Here is a 23,091-nt window from a genome sequence, read left to right on the forward strand (position 1 = left end):
TTCAGTCTGGTCTACCCTTGATTGGCTTAGAGTAGACTTGGTAGTGTAGGTTAATGGTTGGACCGGATGATCTTAAAGGTCTTTTCCAACCTAAAAAATTCTAGGATTCTATGATTCTGTGACCCGCAGTGCTGTCGGTATGTCGGACTGAAGCAAGGATCAAGCTGACTTCTCTGATGACTCTGTCTCGCCCCAGCTCTCCGGTGCTGTCGGACAAGCCAGGGTCTAATCTGCCTGGCTAAACCCAAGACTAGCATTCTCATGAAGACTCAAAACAACGCGATTACCGCAATTTTGGATTTTAAAAGGAGAGAAACTCTCCAAGCTGGAAATAGTGCATTCCCATCTACCTTCCCAGCCGGATGACCGTGCGCTGGGGACCCGATGGCCTCCCCATGCGGAGGTGGAAGGGCAGAGCCAGGCCGGCGGTGGGGCAGGGAGGCCGGTGCCTGCAGCCGTGCCTCTCGCCGCGGTCACGGCCCCTTGCCAGCTGCGGAGGAAGGAGGTGAGGGTGAGAGACACAGCAAACTTGGGGATGGTCACCCCTGGGGACACCGGGGCTCAACAGCCCGACGCAGCAGCCGCTGACACAACCCAGAACCTCCCCGGGTCTCCGGACACGGTACAACACGCCGGCTCCTCGCTGATCTCCTCCTAAGAAGCAGAGCGTGTCTCGAGAGCTGCGCCTCGCACGCCGCCGGGTCTGCCCTCGGCTCCGGCGGGCTCCGTCTCCAGGAAAACCGACAGACAAAATTTCAGGTGGGGCTGAGTTTCAGCAACGCTTCCCCTGCCGCCAGCGACCAAAAGGTCGTCTTCTGCCGGCGCCCAGTGAGCGAAGGATGCGTGAGCGTCCTCTCCGGCCACGCCAGCCTTTCCAGCCGGCCACACCGGTGCTGCGGATACCCGAATTCTGGCCACGGAGAGCAAGGCGGTGATACGCCGATGGTGAGTAAAGAGGACGGAGGAGCAGAGAGCCGGAGGAAGCTCCCACGGACGCCAGCCCACGGGAGGAGAGGAGGGTCCGCACGCGAGGCCAGAGTCGCCCCCCGAGGCCGCTCACCCACTGACGGACTCTGAATTAGGCAGGAGCCCTCGGGAGATCGGCGCCAGCATCAGTGCGGACCATGCCTAACTGCTCAGCCATCGCTCCCGTGCAGCGGTGGTCTGAAGGGTGAATAAGCTGCTAAATGACATTAAACAAGAAATCAGCGTGCTCCGACAGCAGAGGCAGCGTTCCGACCCCCCGCTCTCCCAAACGTACACCGCAGGGTACCGGCGGCCAGCTCGGGAGCCCCGCGAAGGGGCACAGGGGCGGCGGTGGGGATCGGGCAGCCGGGGAAGCGACCGGGAACGCTGATGCGCCGGAGCAGCCGTCACCGCCCGCGCGGCGGCAGGACGGTCCCTAGGAAGCCCCCAGCCCAGGAGGAGCACGTGGCAGAGCCCAGGAGACGCTCCTCGCCCCGGGCAAGCAGGGAGAAGAAAGCTCCTGCGGGTGAGGAGCGAGCGGCGCGGGCTGCGCTTCCACCGCCCACCCGCTCCAGGAGTGGGAGACTTCGCTCCGCAGAACTGCCTACCTGGCACCGCTCAGAAACACGGCTTTTTCTTCCCCGTTTTTTCCCCCCCATTTAAAGCATTACACACATTTACAGACCATTTCCCTCAGTTATTTGAAGGCGCTGGTTATTAGTCACAGAAAAATGGGTGCAATTCCAAGTGACTTGACTCGTGATTTGAGTGTGATTTGGGTCACTACTGTGTTTCACCTGAGCATGACGGTTTCAGTGTTTCGCTCCATTATAGCGGATAACCCGAGGAATATTTATTGCATTCCTTCCAGAAGCCAGCCTCACGTCATTACGCCGGCACAGAGGGATGCCTCCTTCCGTGCAGATATGACTAATTGAACCTCAAACTGTCATTCAAAGTACAGATCAAAAGTTTCGGGCAAACCTTGAACACAGCAACCACCTCTCAAAAGCTCCGGTAACGAGATTCACGACGGCAGGTTAAAATGCTCTTAGCCTCCAATTCAAGACGTGACCCAACGCGGCTGGAATAAGGAAAGGCTTGGAAATAACTCTGGTTTCTGTTACGTCTAGTTAGCGCCGAACAGCGAGCGTGCAGTGCCGCCGTACCGTCCCTATTGAAAGGAGGGGATTAGCCCCGGATTAAGAGCAGCCCCGTCAGCCGGTGGCACGGTGGGGGTGGCTGCCGTCGCGCCCAGCAGCAGCCGGAGCGGCGCGGCTCCGCTGCCGTCAGTCTTGCAGGTGAGCCGGGACGAAGCCCCCGCCGTGGTACTGGACTCATCCCGCTGGAGGCTGGGGAGGAAGAAGTCAAACGCCCACGGTTCGGGTGTTTCTGACTGCCGCGACACCGGCCACGGCGCTGGCGTACGACCACGCGTCCCTAAAACCCTCGTACGGACGCCGCCGGCGCAGCCGGTCGGCCCGGCCCAGCCGGAAGGGCTGGCGCAGCTCTGGTCCCCGCCGTACCGATTTCAAAATGCAATTTGAGTAAAGCGCCGATAAGCCTGCTGGCTTCCAGGAGGCAGAGCCGCCGTCCTGCCCGACCGAAATCCAACGCGGTTAGCAGGAGAGGATTGTCAAGACTCAGTCTGAAATTTCACCTCCCTCGCCCCGCTCCCCCCGCGCTGAAAACAGCAGCGTTTAGCAGACAGAGTCCTGGAAGCGAGAGCAGCCTGCTTCGCGCGCCCGCGGGCACCATTTCCCAGCCCAGGGGAGCGCTCCGCGGCCGCATCCCCGCACGGAAACGCACTTTGACCCCGCACAGGGTGGCTAAAGCAACTTTCCAGCCGCACGCTATCGCCGGCAGCCCCGAGCCTTTTTCGGAACGGCAGCCGCTCCGTTCAGCAGCCCGTGACCACACAAGCAAATCGTTTCGGCCAGAGACGAAATCACGCACGCACGCACGCCCCACCGGCGACGGGCTCGGGGCTCTCGCGCAACGCCCTGGCCCGGGCAGGCAGAGCGGTGGCGGGTCACGCTCCTCCGCGGGGCTTTTTCGGGCGGCCCCCCCGGGCCGGACACGTAAGGGGGGCGACGGGAAGGGGTCTCCCCTCCCCGGCTCTGCCGAAGCGCAGCCCTCCCGCCCCTGCAACCGGCCCTGGAGTTACAAAGCGCTTTGCCAAGTTGGCAAGCGGCGAGTAACAGAGACGCCGAAAACGCGCCGCCCGGTCCCCAAAACAGCGAGCGTCTGGGACACAATGTCACCGCGGCGGCGAGGAAGAACAAAACGACAAAGAAAGAAACTCCAAAGAAAGGCCTCGCTGTAGGGCCGGTGCCCGGCTCCGGTTCTGCTGCCCGCCGCGCAGCCCAGGGTTAACTGCAATACGGTAAAACCTGGAAATGATTGCCAGGCACTCGGAAGCTCAGTATCTCACCATGCAACCTGGAAAATAAGCAAAGAGGAAGGAAAAAACACGATGCAGAAAGGAAAACAACCCCGAATCTTTGTGCTGAAAAGCCCTAGAAAGATTCTGTCATCACCGGAGGCTCAGCTGACGCCTCACTGCATTATCGGTGATAATTAACAGCACAGACAGACCAACTTAAATCAAAAGGACACGGCTGCTGATATAATTCAGGCTATTTATCCACCCACCATCTCGCATAACAGATATTGTGAGCGATGAAGGCATCAAATTCCAGAAACACGAAAGCGCAGGAAGCACAATCTAAATTCCAGTATAAAAAGAGAGATATTTTTCATTGCAACAGATAGCGTTAAGATTCATTACAATATTATCTAACAGCATAGCCGGGAGTTTGTAAATAAGTTTCCCTCCCCCCAACTTACCCGGCTGTATGTGTGTCTCTTGCTCTGGGCCATGCTGCCGCTGGCTTTTCTCTTTATTTTAAAGATTTATTATTTTTAGATAATGGTCTCAGTTCATGGCCAGCAGCAATTCAGCAGAGGTTTTTCCACGTTGCAGCCGATCCGCCCATCCCTGTGTCCCCCCCGGCGAGGCTCTGCCGGGTCGCACAGAAAGGGGAAAAAGCCCTTTTCTGGCAGAGGATTCTTTAATACAGGGATATACAAAAATCCAGCCCAGCTGATGGAGACTACTCTGCGCTAGCGCTGCTCCAGACTTGTCACCGGCGCTGCCAGCTCACTGGGTCCTAACGCTACCCGGCTCCTGGTGAAGCCGCAGGAGGAAAGGCAACCGGCCTCGGCTCAGCCAACGTAAGGCCCCGGCACGGCCACCGGCACGGCCACCGGCACGGCCGCCGCTCGCCCACCCGCGCCGAGGCACCAGGAAGGACAAAGCCTCCTCCTGCCGCGCGCGGGGCAGGGACCACCCCAATTCCCTCCTGCCTGGAGCCCCCGGAGCCCACCACGGCAGGGCTCGGCGTGCCACCCGCGCTCCCGCCCGTCCCCCCTTGCTAGCGCCAAGGTTTGCCCCCCGGCAGCCGCACCCCGATCTTCCCGTCCCCCCCGGGCACCGCAGCCCTCCATGGCAAAGCAGGAGGAAGAGCAACGCCGTGATGCAGGCTACCTCCCCAAAACGCCGCGTGCGGCACCCCGGCAGCGCCGGGCAAAGGTGTGCACGCAACGCGGCGCAGGCGGATGGGAGGCACGGAGACCAAACAGTTAATCGCGGGGCATTTTTTAAACGCAATAATTGTCCTTTCCCTGGCTGATCTGAATAGATGCCTAATTAAAGTCATCAGCCCCTCTTCTCAGAGCTGTCTGCGGCGTCAATTGCTGCCTGCGAAACGGCAAACGGGGCTAACGCAGGGGCTTGGGCTAACGGAGCGGGTTTGGGCTAACGCAGGGGCTTCGGCTAACGCAGGGGCCTTGGGCTAGCGGAGCAGGCTTGGGCTAACACAGGGCCTTGGGCTAACGCAGGGGGCTTGGGCTAACGCAGGGGCTTGGGCTAATGCAGGGGCTTGGGCTAACGGAGCGGGCTTGGGCTAACAGAGCGGGCTTGGGCTAACGGAGCGGGTTTGGGCTAACGCAGGGGCTTCGGCTAACGCAGGGGCCTTGGGCTAATGCAGGGGGCCTTGGGCTAACGGAGCGGGCTTGGGCTAACACAGGGGCCTTGGGCTAACGCAGGGCCTTGGGCTAAAGCAGGGGCCTTGGGCTAACGGCGTGGGCTTGGGCTAACGCAGGGGCTTGGGCTAAAGCAGGGGCTTGGGCTAACGGCATGGGCTTGGGCTAACGCAGGGGGCTTGGGCTAACGCAGGGGCCTTGGGCTAACGCAGCGGGCTTGGGCTAACACAGGGGCCTTGGGCTAACGCAGGGCCTTGGGCTACCGCAGGGGGCTTGGGCTAGCGGAGCAGGCTTGGGCTAACGCAGGGGGCTTGGGCTAACGCAGGGGCTTGGGCTAGCGCAGGGGACTTGGGCTAACGCAGGGGCCTTGGGCTAACGCAGGGGGCTTGGGCTAGCGGAGCAGGCTTGGGCTAATGCAGGGGGCTTGGGCTAGCGGAGCGGGCTTGGGCTAACGCAGGGGGCTTGGGCTAACACAGGGCCTTGGGCTAACGCAGGGCCTTGGGCTAACGCAGGGGGCTTGGGCTAACGCAGGGGCCTTGGGCTAACGCAGGGGGCTTGGGCTAACGCAGGGCCTTGGGCTAACACAGGGGCTTGGGCTAACGCAGGGGGCTTGGGCTAATGCAGGGGCCTTGGGCTAACGCAGGTGCCTTGGGCTAACGCAGGGGGCTTGGACTAACGCAGAGGCCGTGGGCTAATGCAGGGGCCTTGGGCTAACGCAGGGGCTTGGGCTAACGCAGGGGCCTTGGGCTAACGCAGGGGGCTTGGGCTAACGCAGGGGCTTGGGCTAATGCAGGGGGCTTGGGCTAACGCAGGGCCTTGGGCTAACACAGGGACTTGGGCTAACGCAGGGCCTTGGGCTAACGCAGGGGCCTTGGGCTAACGCAGGGGCCTTGGGCTAACGCAGGGGGCTTGGGCTAACGGCATGGGCTTGGGCTAACGCAGGGGCCTTGGGCTAATGCAGGGGGCTTGGGCTAACACAGGGGCCTTGGGCTAACGCAGGGCCTTGGGCTACCGCAGGGGGCTTGGGCTAGCGGAGCAGGCTTGGGCTAACCCAGGGGGCTTGGGCTAACACAGGGGCTTGGGCTAGCACAGGGGGCTTGGGCTAATGCAGGGGCCTTGGGCTAACGCAGGGGCCTTGGGCTAGCGGAGCAGGCTTGGGCTGATGCAGGGGGCTTGGGCTAGCGGAGCGGGCTTGGGCTAACGCAGGGGGCTTGGGCTAACACAGGGCCTTGGGCTAACGCAGGGGGCTTGGGCTAACGCAGGGGCCTTGGGCTAACGCAGGGCCTTGGGCTAACGCAGGGGCCTTGGGCTAACGCAGGGGGCTTGGGCTAACGCAGGGGGCTTGGGCTAACACAGGGGCCGTGGGCTAATGCAGGGGCCTTGGGCTAACGCAGGGGCCTTGGGCTAATGCAGGGGCTTGGGCTAACGCAGGGGCTTGGGCTAACACAGGGCCTTGGGCTAACGCAGGGACTTGGGCTAACGCAGGGCCTTGGGCTAACGCAGGGGGCTTGGGCTAACGCAGGGGGCTTGGGCTAACGCAGGGCCTTGGGCTAACACAGGGGCTTGGGCTAACGGAGCGGGCTTGGGCTAACGCAGGGGCCTTGGGCTAACGCAGGGCCTTCGGCTAACACAGGGGCTTGGGCTAACGGAGCGGGCTTGGGCTAACGCAGGGGCCTTGGGCTAACGCAGGGGCCTTGGGCTAACGCAGGGCCTTCGGCTAACACAGGGCCTTGGGCGAACGGAGCGGGCTTGGGCTAACACAGGGGGCTTGGGCTAGCGGAGCAGACTTGGGCTAATGCAGGGGGCTTGGGATAGCGGAGCAGGATTGGGCTAACGCAGGGGGCTTGGGCTAACGCAGGGCCTTGGGCTAACGCAGGGGCCTTGGGCAAACGCAGGGGGCTTGGGCTAACGCAGGGCCTTGGGCTAACGGAGCGGGCTTGGGCTAACACAGGGGCCTTGGGCTAACGCAGGGGCTTAGGCTAAAGCAGGGCCTTGGGCTAACGGAGCGGGCTTGAGCTAACGCAGGGGGCTTGGGCTAGCGGAGCAGACTTGGGCTAAGGCAGGGGGCTTGGGCTAGCAGAGCGGGCTTGGGCTAACGCAGGGGCTTGGGCTAACGCAGGGGCCTTGGGCTAACGCAGGGCCTTGGACTAACGCAGGGCCTTGGGCTAAAGCAGGGGCTTGGGCTAACGGCGTGGGCTTGGGCTAACGGCGTGGGCTTGGGCTAACGCAGGGGCCTTGGGCTAACGCAGGGCCTTGGGCTAACGCAGGGGCCTTGGGCTAACACAGGGGGCTTGGGCTAACGCAGGGGCCTTGGGCTAACGCAGGGGACTTGGGCTAACGCAGGGCCTTGGGCTAACGGAGCGGGCTTGGGCTAACGCAGGGGGCTTGGGCTAACGCAGGGGCCGTGGGCTAATGCAGGGGCCGTGGGCTAATGCAGGGGCCTTGGGCTAACGCAGGGGCCTTGGGCTAACGCAGGGCCTTGGGCGAATGCAGGGGCCTTGGGCTAACGCAGGGGCCTTGGGCTAACGGAGCGGGTTTGGGCTAACACAGGGGGCTTGGGCTAACGCAGGGGGCTTGGGCTAACGCAGGGGCCTTGGGCTAACGCAGGGAGCTTGGGCTAATGCAGGGGCCTTGGGCTAATGCAGGGACTTGGGCTAACGCAGGGGCTTGGGCTAATGCAGGGGGCTTGGGCTAACGCAGGGGCCTTGGGCTAACGCAGCGGGCTTGGGCTAACGCAGGGCCTTGGGCTAACACAGGGGCTTGGGCTAATGCGGGGGCCTTGGGCCAACGCAGGGCCTTGGGCTAACGCAGGGCCTTGGGCTAACGCAGGTGCCTTGGGCTAACGCGGGGGGCTTGGGCCAACGCAGGGCCTTGGGCTAACGCAGGTGCCTTGGGCTAACGCAGGGCCTTGGGCTAACACAGGGACTTGGGCTAACGCAGGGCCTTGGGCTAACGCAGGGGCCTTGGGCTAACGCAGGGGGCTTGGGCTAACGGAGCGGGCTTGGGCTAACGCAGGGGCCTTGGGCTAACGCAGGGCCTTCGGCTAACACAGGGGCTTGGGCTAACGGAGCGGGCTTGGGCTAACGCAGGGGCCTTGGGCTAACGCAGGGCCTTCGGCTAACACAGGGCCTTGGGCGAACGGAGCGGGCTTGGGCTAACGCAGGGGGCTTGGGCTAGCGGAGCAGACTTGGGATAATGCAGGGGGCTTGGGCTAGCGGAGCAGGCTTGGGCTAACGCAGGGGGCTTGGGCTAACGCAGGGGCCTTGGGCTAACGCAGGGGGCTTGGGCTAACGCAGGGGGCTTGGGCTAACACAGGGCCTTGGGCTAACGCAGGGGCCTTGGGCTAACGCGGGGGGCTTGGGCTAACACAGGGCCTTGGGCTAACGCAGGGGGCTTGGGCTAACGCAGGGCCTTGGGCTAACGCAGGGGGCTTGGGCTAACGCAGGGGCCTTGGGCTAACGCAGGGGCTTGGGCTAACGCAGCGGGCTTGGGCTAACGCAGGGGGCTTGGGCTAACGCGGGGGCCTTGGGGTAATGCGGGGGCCTTGGGCCAACGCAGGGCCTTGGGCTAACGCAGGGCCTTGGGCTAACGCAGGGGCTTGGGCTAACGCAGGGGCCTTGGGCTAACGCAGGGCCTTGGGCGAACGCAGGGGCCTTGGGCTAACGGAGTGGGCTTGGGCTAACGGAGCGGGTTTGGGCTAACACAGGGGGCTTGGGCTAACGCAGGGGGCTTGGGCGAACGCAGGGCCTTGGGCGAACGCAGGGCCTTGGGCTAACACAGGGCCTTGGGCTAACGCAGGGGCCTTGGGCTAACGCAGGGGCCTTGGGCTAACGGAGCGGGCTTGGGCTAACGCAGGGGCCTTGGCCTAACGGAGTGGGCTTGGGCTAACGGAGCGGGTTTGGGCTAACACAGGGGGCTTGGGCTAACGCGGGGGCCTTGGGGTAATGCGGGGGTCTTGGGCCAACGCAGGGCCTTGGGCTAACGCAGGGGGCCTTGGGCTAACACAGGGCCTTGGGCTAACGCAGGGGCTTGGGCTAACGCAGGGGCCTTGGGCTAACGCAGGGCCTTGGGCGAACGCAGGGGCCTTGGGCTAACGGAGTGGGCTTGGGCTAACGGAGCGGGTTTGGGCTAACACAGGGGGCTTGGGCTAACACAGGGGGCTTGGACTAACGCAGGGCCTTGGGCTAACGCAGGGGCCTTGGGCTAACGCAGGGGCCTTGGGCTAACGCAGGGCCTTGGGCTAACGGTGCGGGTTTGGGCTAACACAGGGGCCTTGGGCTAACGCAGGGGCTTGGGCTAAAGCAGGGCCTTGGGCTAAAGCAGGGGCTTGGGCTAACGGCGTGGGCTTGGGCTAACGCAGGGGCCTTGGGCTAACACAGGGGGCTTGGGCTAACGCAGGGGGCTTGGGCTAACGCGGGACCTTGGGCTAACGCGGGACCTTGGGCTAACGCGGGACCTTGGGCTAACGCAGGGGCTTGGGCTAACACAGGGGCCTTGGGCTAACGCAGGGGCCTTGGGCTAACGCAGGGGGCTTGGGCTAACGCAGGGGCCTTGGGCTAACGCGGGACCTTGGGCTAACGCGGGACCTTGGGCTAACGCGGGACCTTGGGCTAACGCAGGGGGCTTGGGCTAACACAGGGGCCTTGGGCTAACGCGGGACCTTGGGCTAACGCGGGACCTTGGGCTAACGCGGGACCTTGGGCTAACGCAGGGGGCTTGGGCTAACACAGGGGCCTTGGGCTAACGCAGGGCCTTGGGCTAACGCAGGGGGCTTGGGCTAACGCAGGGGCCTTGGGCTAACGCAGGGGGCTTGGGCTAACGCAGGGGCTTGGGCTAACGCAGCGGGCTTGGGCTAACGCAGGGGGCTTGGGCTAACGCGGGGGCCTTGGGCTAACGCAGGGGGCTTGGGCTAACACAGGGGCCTTGGGCTAACACAGGGCCTTGGGCTAACGCAGGGGCCTTGGGCTAACGCAGGGCCTTGGGCTAACGCAGGGGGCTTGGGCTAACGCAGGGGCCTTGGGCTAACACAGGGGCCTTGGGCTAACGCAGGGGCTTGGGCTAACGCAGCGGGCTTGGGCTAACGCAGGGGCTTGGGCTAACGCGGGGGCCTTGGGGTAATGCAGGGCCTTGGGCTAACGCAGGGGGCCTTGGGCTAACGGAGCGGGCTTGGGCTAACGCAGGGGCCTTGGGCTAACGCAGGGCCTTGGGCGAACGCAGGGCCTTGGGCTAACGCAGGGCCTTGGGCTAACACAGGGCCTTGGGCTAACGCAGGGGGCCTTGGGCTAACGCAGGGGCCTTGGGCTAACGCAGGGCCTTGGGCGAACGCAGGGGCCTTGGGCTAACGGAATGGGCTTGGGCTAACGGAGCGGGTTTGGGCTAACACAGGGGGCTTGGGCTAACGCAGGGGGCTTGGACTAACGCAGGGCCTTGGGCTAACGCAGGGGCCTTGGGCTAACGCAGGGGCCTTGGGCTAACGCAGGGCCTTGGGCTAACGGAGCGGGTTTGGGCTAACGCAGGGGCCTTGGGCTAAAGCAGGGGCTTGGGCTAACGGCGTGGGCTTGGGCTAACGCAGGGGCCTTGGGCTAACACAGGGGGCTTGGGCTAACGCAGGGGGGTTGGGCTAACGCGGGACCTTGGGCTAACGCGGGACCTTGGGCTAACGCGGGACCTTGGGCTAACGCAGGGGGCTTGGGCTAACACAGGGGCCTTGGGCTAATGCAGGGGCCTTGGGCTAACGCAGGGGGCTTGGGCTAACGCAGGGGGCTTGGGCTAACGCAGGGGGCTTGGGCTAACGCAGGGCCTTGGGCTAACGCAGGGGCCTTGGGCTAACGCAGGGGCCTTGGGCTAACGCAGGGCCTTGGGCTAACGCAGGGAGCTTGGGCTAATGCAGGGGCCTTGGGCTAATGCAGGGGCTTGGGCTAACGCAGGGGCTTGGGCTAACGCGGGGGGCTTGGGCTAAAGCAGGGCCTTGGGCTAACGCAGGGGGGCTTGGGCTAACGCAGGGGCTTGGGCTAACGCAGGGCCTTGGGGTAACACAGGGCCTTGGGCTAATGGAGCGGGCTTGGGCTAACGCAGGGGCTTGGGCTAACGCAGGGGCTTAGGCTAAAGCAGGGCCTTGGGCTAACGGAGCGGGCTTGAGCTAACGCAGTGGGCTTGGGCTAGTGGAGCAGACTTGGGCTAAGGCAGGGGGCTTGGGCTAGCGGAGCGGCCTTGGGCTAACGCAGGGGCCTTGGGCTAACGCAGGGCCTTGGGCTAACGCAGGGACTTGGGCTAACGCAGGGCCTTGGGCTAACGCAGGGGGCTTGGGCTAACGCAGGGCCTTGGGCTAACGGAGCGGGCTTGGGCTAACGCAGGGGCCTTGGGCTAACGCAGGGGCTTGGGCTAACGCAGGGGCCTTGGGCTAACGCAGGGGGCCTTGGGCTAACGGAGCGAGCTTGGGCTAACGCAGGGGCCTTGGGCTAACGCAGGGCCTTGGGCTAACGCAGGGGCCTTGGGCTAACGCAGGGCCTTGGGCTAACGCAGGGAGCTTGGGCTAATGCAGGGGCCTTGGGCTAATGCAGGGGCTTGGGCTAACGCAGGGGCTTGGGCTAACGCGGGGGCCTTGGGCTAATGCGGGGGCCTTGGTCCAACGCAGGGCCTTGGGCTAACGCAGGGCCTTGGGCTAACGCAGGTGCCTTGGGCTAACGCGGGGGGCTTGGGCTAAAGCAGGGCCTTGGGCTAACGCAGGGGGGCTTGGGCTAACGCAGGGGCTTGGGCTAACACAGGGCCTTGGGCTAACACAGGGCCTTGGGCTAATGGAGCGGGCTTGGGCTAACGCAGGGGCTTGGGCTAACGCAGGGCCTTCGGCTAACACAGGGCCTTGGGCTAACGCAGGGGGCCTTGGGCTAACGGAGCGAGCTTGGGCTAACGCAGGGGCCTTGGGCTAACGCAGGGCCTTGGGCTAACACAGGGACTTGGGCTAACGCAGGGCCTTGGGCTAACGCAGGGGCCTTGGGCTAACGCAGGGGCCTTGGGCTAACGCGGGGCCTTGGGCTAACGCAGGGGCCTTGGGCTAACGCAGGGGCCTTGGGCTAACGGAGCGGGCTTGGGCTAACGCAGGGGCCTTGGCCTAACGGAGTGGGCTTGGGCTAACGGAGCGGGTTTGGGCTAACACAGGGGGCTTGGGCTAACGCAGGGGCCTTGGGCTAACGCAGGGACTTGGGCTATCGGAGCGGGCTTGGGCTAACACAGGGGCCTTGGGATAACGCGGGGCCTTGGGCTAACGCAGGGCCTTGGGCTAAAGCAGGGGCTTGGGCTAACGGCGTGGGCTTGGGCTAACGGCGTGGGCTTGGGCTAACGCAGGGGCCTTGGGCTAACACAGGGGGCTTGGGCTAACGCAGGGGCCTTGGGGTAATGCGGGGGCCTTGGGCCAACGCAGGGCCTTGGGCTAACGGAGCGGGCTTGGGCTAACGCAGGTGCCTTGGGCTAACGCAGGGGCTTGGGCTAATGCAGGTGCCTTGGGCTAACGCGGGGGGCTTGGGCTAACGCGGGGGGCTTGGGCTAACGCAGGGCCTTGGGCTAACGCAGGGCCTTGGGCTAACGGAGTGGGCTTGGGCTAACGGAGCGGGTTTGGGCTAACACAGGGGGCTTGGGCTAACGCAGGGGGCTTGGGCTAACGCAGGGGCCTTGGGCTAACGCAGGGAGCTTGGGCTAATGCAGGGGCCTTGGGCTAATGCAGGGACTTGGGCTAACGCAGGGGCTTGGGCTAATGCAGGGGGCTTGGGCTAACGCAGGGGCCTTGGGCTAACGCAGCGGGCTTGGGCTAACACAGGGGCCTTGGGCTAAGGCGGGGGCCTTGGGCTAATGCGGGGGCCTTGGGCCAACGCAGGGCCTTGGGCTAACGCAGGGCCTTGGGCTAACGCAGGTGCCTTGGGCTAACGCGGGGGGCTTGGGCCAACGCAGGGCCTTGGGCTAACGCAGGTGCCTTGGGCTAACGCAGGGCCTTGGGCTAACGCAGGGGACTTGGGCTAACGCAGGGGGCTTGGGCTAACGCAGGGCCTTGGGCTAACACAGGGGCTTGGGCTAACGGAGCGGGCTTGGGCTAACGCAGGGGCCTTGGGCTAACGCAGGGCCTTCGGCTAACACAGGGGCTTGGGCTAACAGAGCGGGCTTGGGCTAACGCAGGGGCCTTGGGCTAACGCAGGGCCTTCGGCTAACACAGGTCCTTGGGCGAACAGAGCGGGCTTGGGCTAACGCAGGGGGCTTGGGCTAGCGGAGCAGACTTGGGCGAATGCAGGGGGCTTGGGGTAGCGGAGCAGGCTTGGGCTAACGCAGGGGGCTTGGGCTAACGCAGGGGCCTTGGGCTAACGCAGGGGGCTTGGGCTAACGCAGGGGCCTTGGGCTAACGCAGGGGCCTTGGGCTAACGCAGGGGCTTGGGCTAACGCAGGGGGCTTGGGCTAACGCGGGGGCCTTGGGATAATGCGGGGGCCTTGGGCCAACGCAGGGCCTTGGGCTAACGCAGGGGGCCTTGGGCTAACGGAGCGGGCTTGGGCTAACGCAGGGGCCTTGGGCCAACGCAGGGCCTTGGGCTAACGCAGGGCCTTGGGCTAACGCAGGGGCCTTGTGCTAACGTAGGGCCTTGGGCGAACACAGGGGCCTTGGGCTAACGGAGTGGGCTTGGGCTAACGGAGCGGGTTTGGGCTAACACAGGGGGCTTGGGCTAACGCAGGGGGCTTGGACTAACGCAGGGCCTTGGGCTAACGCAGGGGCCTTGGGCTAACGCAGGGGCCTTGGGCTAACGGAGCGGGTTTGGGCTAACACAGGGGCCTTGGGCTAACGCAGGGGCTTGGGCTAAAGCAGGGCCTTGGGCTAAAGCAGGGGCTTGGGCTAACGGCGTGGGCTTGGGCTAACGCAGGGGCCTTGGGCTAACACAGGGGGCTTGGGCTAACACAGGGGGCTTGGGCTAACGCGGGACCTTGGGCTAACGCGGGACCTTGGGCTAACGCGGGAGCTTGGGCTAACGCAGGGGGCTTGGGCTAACACAGGGGCCTTGGGCTAACGCAGGGGCCTTGGGCTAACGCAGGGGGCTTGGGCTAACGCAGGGCCTTGGGCTAACGCAGGGGCCTTGGGCTAACGCAGGGGCCTTGGGCTAACGCAGGGCCTTGGGCTAACGCAGTGGGCTTGGGCTAACGCAGGGGCCTTGGGCTAACGCAGGGAGCTTGGGCTAATGCAGGGGCCTTGGGCTAATGCAGGGGCTTGGGCTAACGCAGGGGCTTTGGCTAACGCGGGGGCCTTGGGCTAATGCGGGGGCCTTGGGCCAACGCAGGGCCTTGGGCTAACGCAGGTGCCTTGGGCTAACGCGGGGGGCTTGGGCTAACGCAGGGCCTTGGGCTAACGCAGGGGGGCTTGGGCTAACGCAGGGGCTTGGGCTAACACAGGGCCTTGGGCTAACACAGGGCCTTGGGCTAACGCAGGGGGCTTGGGCTAACGCAGGGCCTTGGGCTAACGCAGGGCCTTGGGCTAATGGAGCGGGCTTGGGCTAACGCAGGGGCTTGGGCTAACGCAGGGGGCTTGGGCTAACGCAGGGGCTTGGGCTAACGCAGGGGCCTTGGGCTAAAGCAGGGGCCTTGGGCTAAAGCAGGGGCCTTGGGCTAATGCAGGGGCCTTGGGCTAACTCAGGGCCTTGGGCTAACGCAGGTGCCTTGGTCTAACGCGGGGGGCTTGGGCTAACGCAGGGGGCTTGGGCTAACGCAGGGCCTTGGGCTAACGGAGCGGGCTTGGGCTAACGCAGGGGCCTTGGGCTAATGCAGGGCCTTGGGCTAACGCAGGGGCCTTGGGCTAATGTGGGGGGCTTGGGCTAACTCAGGGCCTTGGGCTAACGGAGCGGGTTTGGGCTAACACAGGGGCCTTGGGCTAACACAGGGGGCTTGGGCTAACGCAGGGCCTTGGGCTAACGCGGGGGGCTTGGGCTAACGCGGGGGCCTTGGGCTAACGCAGTGGACTTGGGCTAACGCAGGGGCCTTGGGCTAACGCAGGGGCCTTGGGCTAACGCAGGGGGCTTGGGCTAACGCAGCGGGCTTGGGCTAACGCAGGGGGCTTGGGCTAACGCGGGGGCCTTGGGGTAATGCGGGGGCCTTGGGCCAACGCAGGGCCTTGGGCTAACGCAGGGGCCTTGGGCTAACGCAGGTGCCTTGGGCTAACGCAGGGGCTTGGGCTAATGCAGGTGCCTTGGGCTAACGCGGGGGGCTTGGGCTAACGCGGGGGGCTTGGGCTAACGCAGGGCCTTGGGCTAACGCAGGGCCTTGGGCTAACACAGGGCCTTGGGCTAACGGAGCGGGCTTGGGCTAACGCGGGGGGCTTGGGCTAACGCAGGGCCTTGGGCTAACGCAGGGGCCTTGGGCTAACGCAGGGCCTTGGGCTAACGCAGGGCCTTGGGCTAACGCAGGTGCCTTGGGCTAACGCAGGGCCTTGGGCTAACGCAGGGGCCTTGGGCTAACGCAGGGGGCTTGGGCTAACGCAGGGCCTTGGGCTAACGCGGTGGGCTTGGGCTAACGCGGGGGGCTTGGGCTAACGCGGGGGCCTTGGGCTAACGCAGTGGACTTGGGCTAACGCAGGGGCCTTGGGCTAACGCAGGGGCCTTGGGCTAACGCAGCGGGCTTGGGCTAACGCAGCGGGCTTGGGCTAACGCAGGGGCCTTGGGCCAACGCAGGGCCTTGGACTAACGCAGGGCCTTGGGCTAACGCAGGGGCTTGGGCTAATGCAGGTGCCTTGGGCTAACGCGGGGGGCTTGGGCTAACGCGGGGGGCTTGGGCTAACGCAGGGCCTTGGGCTAACACAGGGCCTTGGGCTAACGGAGCGGGCTTGAGCTAACGCGGGGGGCTTGGGCTAACGCAGGGCCTTGGGCTAACGCAGGGGCCTTGGGCTAACGCAGGGGCCTTGGGCTAACGCAGGGGCCTTGGGCTAACGCAGGGGCTTGGGCTAACGCGGGGGGCTTGGGCTAACGCAGGGGCCTTGGGCTAACGCAGGGGCCTTGGGCTAGCCCCTGTGCCCAGCCGCCTCGTGCTGCAGCTCCCTCCACGGCTGCGAGACACCAGCACCCACGGCAGCCCGGGACCCTGCGCCCAGCCGTGTGCCCCCCGGGACGCCACCGCACGCGGCCGTCTCCCAAACAGGGGCCGCACCATGAATTTTTATGACCGTTCGCATCCAATTTAGCGCCCGATCGCAGTGACCGTGAAGGCGGCAACGAGCGACCTGAAGGGAAAGAACCAGCGTCACCGGGAAGTTTTGAAAAGCGTGAAGAGGAACCTGCTAGGGGAATCCTCGACAGGTCAACGCGGGGGCTGGACCTTTCAAAATATTTGTGTTAACGAACGTATCCTCTGGTCCCTTACCTCCTGCGCGGCTGCGGATGACTCCTAAGTATTCTGTGAAAGGCAAGCAAGAACCACAAGCTTCGCATCAGCCATCTTAATGCCCGTACCCTGTGCCGAAATTTTGCTTTAGGAACTGTAAGTCAGAAAAGCTTGAAACCACAGATACGCACCAAAAAAAGCGGAGCGCGGCACGGAACGGGGGGCGGCACATTCAGGTAGAGGAAGACCAGAACGTCTTACAGAACGAAGTCGGTGGCCTTCAAGGATACAGCAATTGCATCCAAGGGAACGCGCCTGAAGACGCGCAGCCGGGGATGAACAACAAAACGCTTCGCTAGAAACTCGGCCTCTATCAACCGCGGGGACAAGCAAGAACTGGAGCAGAGCAACCCCCAGGCTGATCCCCAGAGCCCTGCAAACAAGGAAACGGCCGCACCCGCCCGGCACAGCGGGAGAGGCACTCCCCGCCGGCCGGGAAAACCCTGCCACGGCTCCAGGAGCTCCACCAGACTGCTTTGAGAAGCTGCAGGGTTTTCGGTCAAAGGGCAATTATATTTCTCACGCAAAGCAAAGGTTAAATTATCTGTTAGATAAGCAACACCGCCGTCAACAAACCTACTCCACGTTACTCCAGACGGGCAGCACAAAGGGAAATCACAGAATCATCGAATCGCTTTAGGTTGGAAAAGCCCTTTAAGATCACCCAGTCCAACCATTAACCTACACTACCAAGTCCACACTAAACCAGTCAAGGGTAGACCAGACTGAACCATGTCCCCAAGTGCCACCTCTGCCCGTTTTTTGAACGCTTCCAGGGATGGGGACTCCCCCACCTCTCTGGGCAGCCTGTTCCAATGCTTGACTACCCTTTCCGTGAAGAAATTTTTCCTAATATCCAACCTAAACCTCCCCTGGCGCAGCTTAGAGCCCATTTCCTCTCATCCTAAAAAAAGTTGAAGCCTGTCCATCACTTCCTAAGCAGTCTTCTGCAGAGATACGGATGTCTGAGCTGAAGTCGTTTTTCCCCTTCTCTACGCCGTTTGAAAGGAAACAGCTACACACGCGGAAATCCAACCCAAAAGTCTGTGAGAAAGTTACAAAAAGGCAAGAGTACCTTCCCCTTCCTCTCAACTCTGTCAGCTCCAGGCGAGGTCAAGGACATCAGATGCCAAAACCTGCATTACTTGAACAAAACCCGTGTCAGACACAACCAGAACCAGTCGAACACAACGAAGTTACAAAAAATAAGGCTCAGCTAGCCCGCGCCCGCGCGGCAGGAGGAACCCGCTCTCCAGCCTCCGCCTTCCCACGCCTTACGAATATTTTTTTGCATCTGCACAACCTGTCCGGCTTGTGCCTGGAGTCCTCCCAAAGCTCTCCAGGAAAACCTCCAGCCCGGAGGAGGCCAGGCCAAACCACAGCGATGGCCAGAAGAGCGGAACGCAAAGCAACGCCAACGAGAGCTGGAGAGACCAGAGGGTGACAGAACCATAGAACAGAACCATCGGATCGTTGAGGTTGGAAAGGACCTTTAGGATCATCCAGTCCAACCATTGACCTGACGCTGCCAAGGCCACACTGATGCGCTGGCTGAGCAGACACGGGCAGTCTGTCCCACGTCAGGTCGCTCTGTCTGTCTCTACCGAGCGCAATACGACCAAAGCCGGCCGCTTTGGGGGGGTCACGGTACTCCCCCTGCACTGATCCGTCAACGAAAGGAGGAGGGGTGGGAGGCATCGCTGCTGCAGCCCCCGGCAGCAAAGGTGGCTTCGGAGCACGGGGGGGGGGTCTCTCCTGTTCATGCTGCAGACAAATCCAACAGTTGTGGGTCAAAATAAAAAAAAAAAAGGACTAAAAATACCCCTTCTGTCAACCTGCCCTCATTCCTCTACAAGGACTGCGTCGGGGCTCCCTGCTCTGCTCAGGCTCACAAGACTAGCACTCCTTTGGTTCCTCTCTAATAAATATTAAAACCAAATTTTTCCCTTTCAGAAAAATCCATCAAGTGCTTTTGACCGCAGACAGAAGTACCACCTGCGGCTTCGGAAGTCTCCAGCAACTCACTGCCAGAACCTGGGAGGTTACGCTGGAGAAAACATCACCGTATTTCACCTTTTCCTAATATTCCCTGCAGCCACAGCCGGCCACGGTTAAGACAGGCTCCTGGCCAGGACGGACTCTCGCTCTGCCCCAGAGCAGGCACCGCGCCGTGCTCTTCTCCAGCCCGAACCACATCTGCTCCATGTAACGTTTATTTTTCCCTTTTTAGCCAAGGTTCGCTGGATTTCACCAACGAGGGAGCTACCTACAGGCTGCATCTCCGCAGATCCAGGCAAGCCCCGACCTCTTCCCTCAGCCCGGGAGACGCAGCAGCGCATTTCAGAGTCTCCGGGAGGCTGGAAGTCCGGCACATGCCCGGCCGCAGAGCCCTGCGTGCGGCTCGGCTTCAGCCCTGGCTCAGGAGCAGAGGTTGCCACTTGCCTGCCCCGGAGCAACAGCAGCAAAGAAGCTCGAGGGGGGTCTGCCAGCGCGCTGCCCCGTGGCCAAGCGTCCCTCCTGCTGCAGGGCTGCAGGGGCAGGGAAGCTCCCGGCTGCGCGGGAGCAGGGCTCCGCAGGGTCGCTGGAGCACGTGGGAGCAACCGCGCTCCCCCGAGGCACGGGCTGCCCGCCGCGGGGTCAAACCGCGCTCCCCCAATGCACGGGCTGCCCGCCGTGGGGTCCAACCGCGCTCCCCCGAGGCACGGGCTGCCCGCCGTGGGGACCAACCGCGCTCCCCCAATGCACGGGCTGCCCGCCGTGGGGTGAAACCGTGCTCCCCCGAGGCACGGGCTGCCCGCCGTGGGGTCCAACCGCGCTCCCCCAATGCACGGGCTGCCCGCCGTGGGGTCCAACCGCGCTCCCCCCAATGCACGGGCTGCCCGCCGCGGGGTCGAACCGCGCTCCCCCAATGCACGGGCTGCCCGCCGTGGGGTCGAACCGCGCTCCCCCAATGCACGGGCTGCCCGCCGTGGGGTCCAACCGCGCTCCCCCGAGGCACGGGCTGCCCGCCGCGGGGTCCAACCGCGCTCCCCCAATGCACGGGCTGCCCGCCGTGGGGTCCAACCGCGCTCCCCCGAGGCACGGGCTGCCCGCCGTGGGGTGGAACCGCGCTCCCCCAATGCACGGGCTGCCCGCCGCGGGGTCCAACCGCGCTCCCCCAAAGCACGGGCTGCCCGCCGCGGGGTGAAACCGCGCTCCCCCAATGCACGGGCTGCCCGCCGTGGGGTGGAACCGCGCTCCCCCAATGCACGGGCTGCCCGCCGTGGGGTGGAACCGCGCTCCCCCGAGGCACGGGCTGCCCGCGGCGGGGCTCAGCCGGTCAGCACACACGCGGGATCGGACGACGGCAGGGTAACTCAGAGCCGCGTCCCCGCTCCGAAGAGAAACCCGTCAGCGGCGCTGGGGATGCGAGGAGCCCCGGGGGAAGCGCCGATTCGGGCTGCTTTCACACATTTAGTTTAATACAAGAGGAAAAGGGCTCCTGCGATCAAGGCGCGGGACAGGCTCAGGAAATCTGGAATCTAAATACCAAATTTTTTTTTCTGTGTTCCTGTGCGACCTCTGGGCCCGCGAGGTGCGGCACGAGAGGCGTGAGAAGGGTGGGCACGGCCCCTGGCCAAAGAGGGGGCACAGCCGCCTCGCACAGCCGCCTGCAGGGCCCTAACCCCGCAGAGCGAGGGCGGTGTTCGTATTCCGAGGAAGGGCCGGAAGGGCAGGCAGGGAAATCGAGTGAAAGAAACCCTTTCTCTAAGTACGAAGAAAACTGGGAAACAGCCACAGAATTTCACAGGGACTTTAGAAAAGCGCAGAAGGGGGAACGGTGCTGCGGCAGCCTGGGAACGGGTGAGGTGCGACACTTCCCCCTCCCAAGGGACGGGAACTTCCCGCTGTCCTTCCCGCAGAGCCCTAGGAATAACAGGATATATGCTGAAACAAACAAAAAACAGCGATTATCAGGAAAGCTTTCCTCCCAGCAAGACCAGCTGCAGCTGGAAGAGCATTTTTTCATTTAAAAAGAAAACTACAAACGCTACACAACTGATTTCTCCCTCCTCCCTGCTCCTAGAGTTTTCCAGGTTAAACCTGAAGCGCAAGGGGATTTTTTTTTCCCCACACACACACATTTTTCCCCCCGAAAGCATCCCTGCAGAGCCCACTCCACCAGTCAGCTCGGCAGCCGAGGGCTGACACCCAGCCCACCCGCCGGAGCTCCCGTCGCCGGCATCAAGGTGCAAACCTGCGGCACACCGCCCGATTTCCCCACGGCGTCACCACAGACGCAGCAGCGACGGAAATCAAACCCCGGTGAACGAAGCAACGCGAAGGAGTATGCAAGGAAGGTATTTCCAGCAAGAATGCATACTGAATTTCTAATTAATACCCAATTAGGGCCTCGTTATAGTTTCAATGGAAATCTAAAAACCGTTATGCAAAACTTGAAAACATTTTACCTTTAAAACAAGGCTGTGATTAACCCCAAGGACAATAAGTCCGCGACAATTTTCAGCCTCCACAGCCCATGCAAAAGCTGCAACCAAAGGAAGGGGAAGAAGCCTCCGTTTCAGGTCACTTAAAGCTAAATTTCTTCACGGAAAGGGTGGTCAAGCATTGGACCAGGCTGCCCAGAGAGGTGGGGGAGTCCCCATCCCTGGAGGGGTTCAAAAAACGGGCAGAGGTGGCACTGGGGGACATGGTTCAGTCTGGGCTACCCTTGACTGGTTTGGTGTGGACTTGGTAGTGTAGGTTAATGGTTGGACTGGATGATCTTAAAGGGCTTTGCCAACCTAAACGATTCTAGGATTCTATGATTCCCAGCCCAGATCCCTGCTTTTCCTGACTCTGCCGGCGGGTCTGTTGCCTGCCAAAAGGCGCTGCGCCCACCCACCCTCCTCCTCCTCCCCCCCTCGCAGCTGGAACGCCGCGGGCAGAAGGCGGGGGACGCGCGGAGGCCGCTTGGCTGCGGCGCTGGGGGGTCTTCACAGCCCCAGGCCACGACGAGGACAGAAAAGATACCAACGCCAGCCCTTCGCACTGAGACTTCCTACTGAAATAAGTACAAACAAAAAAGCAAGAGCCTTTGAAAATGAGTTTGTGGACCAAACGTTAAGGTCACTGTTTTGCCGACCAGGAGGATACAACATCGACGCTTTCGAGGAGATACCGTCTCTTAGCCCAGCAGAGTTACGCAGCGCCATTCCCCGACGGGGAGCAAAATTTTTTAGGACAAGAGGAAATGGGCTCAAGCTGCGCCAGGGGAGGTTTAGGTTGGAAATTAGGAAAAATTTCTTTACGGAAAGGGTGGTCAAGCATTGGAACAGGCTGCCCAGAGAGGTGGGGGAGTCCCCAGCTCTGGAAGTGTTCACAAAACGGGCAGAGGTGGCACTTGGGGACATGGTTCAGTCTGGTCTACCCTTGACTGGTTTAGTGTGGGCTTGGTAGTGTAGGTTAATGGTTGGACTGGGTGATCTTAAAGGGCTTTTCCAACCTCAACGATTCTAGGATTCGATGATTCTATGATTTTCCGTTTTCATTTCTCATGCGCTACGTGGACTTTGCATGAAAATTAAAACTTGATGGAAAGACGAGAATCCAAGGTTAGGCAGCAGTTTTATTAGTTAACTGGAAGCGCACTACACAGGGATACGTAGAGCTTTCTGTAATTACAGCGCTTTGAGACAGTCTTAAGCAATCGGTGCGAACAAGAAAAAGAGCCGTAAGGTGAAGCTGGCTGTTGGCTGCTGCAGCCTCCGTAGGACCAGTAGATTTTGGCCCAAAGCCGGCTCTACAGAGAGAAAAACAGTTTAATTTTTTCTCCCAACTCAGACACTGTCGTTTTGGATGAACTGCTCTTTCAACCAAACAAAATAACTGCGATGAATAAGTCTTCCTGGCACTTCCAGAGGCTGCCACCGCTACCAGAAACTACAGCACCCCCTTTTCCACCCTATTTTCCGATTCATCTCAAAGCTTTGAAATAAACGTACTGTTTTAACATTTAGTTTAGCAACTCATAGGAAGCGTCAGCCTGAACAAAGGCCACGGTCTCAGCTCGTACTGCCCGATCCCCACCTGCGCTGAAGGCCGCTGCTGCCCAGGTCGTCTCACAACCGCACGGACAAACCCCAAGCCCCTGGTAGACGCGGGCGCGGTTTATTCCCCAGCACCATCAGCGGCTGGGCGAGCAGATCACCTGCCTCCGGACCCAACCTCACCTTTCAGAGAACCCACAAGAAGATGTCTGGTTATAAAAGGGCACCGTGCATCCCAAGCAGGGACGGTTCCAGCAGAGCTCCTTGCACCCTTGGTGCCGGAGAGGCACGACTGCAGAGCGAGCACAGGGACAGGCAAAGGCCGTGCGCGGAGCAGGGGCCGGCACGCCGGGGAAGGGAGCAGTAACCCCAGCACGGCCCCTCCTCAGGCACCGAGGTATTTATCAGGCAATAACACGCACCGTAAAAGCTGCCTCTGTGTGTGTTCACAAATCCAACTCGGAGGATCTCAGGAGACGAGTATCCGCACGGCAGACCGAGCGAGATCAGCCCGGGGCATACTTCACACGTCCCGGTCGTTCTTGCCCAAGTCTGGGGCAATCTTCACGCGCCTGCAAAAAAAAAAAGCGGCAAACGTTACAGGTCTCCAGGCATCACCCTTCGCGGGCGGGTCCCCGGCGCCGCACCGCCCGCC

General features: G+C 62.4%; 1 protein-coding gene across 1 annotated transcript in view; it reads right to left on the bottom strand.

Moving 5' to 3' along the window:
* Window positions 1–22,869, bottom strand: part of DCTN1 (dynactin subunit 1) — a 93,301-nt gene extending 70,432 nt beyond the window's left edge. Inside the window, exon 1 of the mRNA XM_075709075.1 lies at window positions 22,859–22,869. The gene's annotated coding sequence lies outside the window, so the exon portion shown is untranslated. The remainder of the gene's footprint in view (window positions 1–22,858) is intronic.
* Window positions 22,870–23,091: the final 222 nt, after the last annotated feature.

Source organism: Pelecanus crispus, chromosome 4 (genome assembly GCF_030463565.1).
Source record: "Pelecanus crispus isolate bPelCri1 chromosome 4, bPelCri1.pri, whole genome shotgun sequence".
Lineage (NCBI taxonomy): Eukaryota > Metazoa > Chordata > Aves > Pelecaniformes > Pelecanidae > Pelecanus > Pelecanus crispus.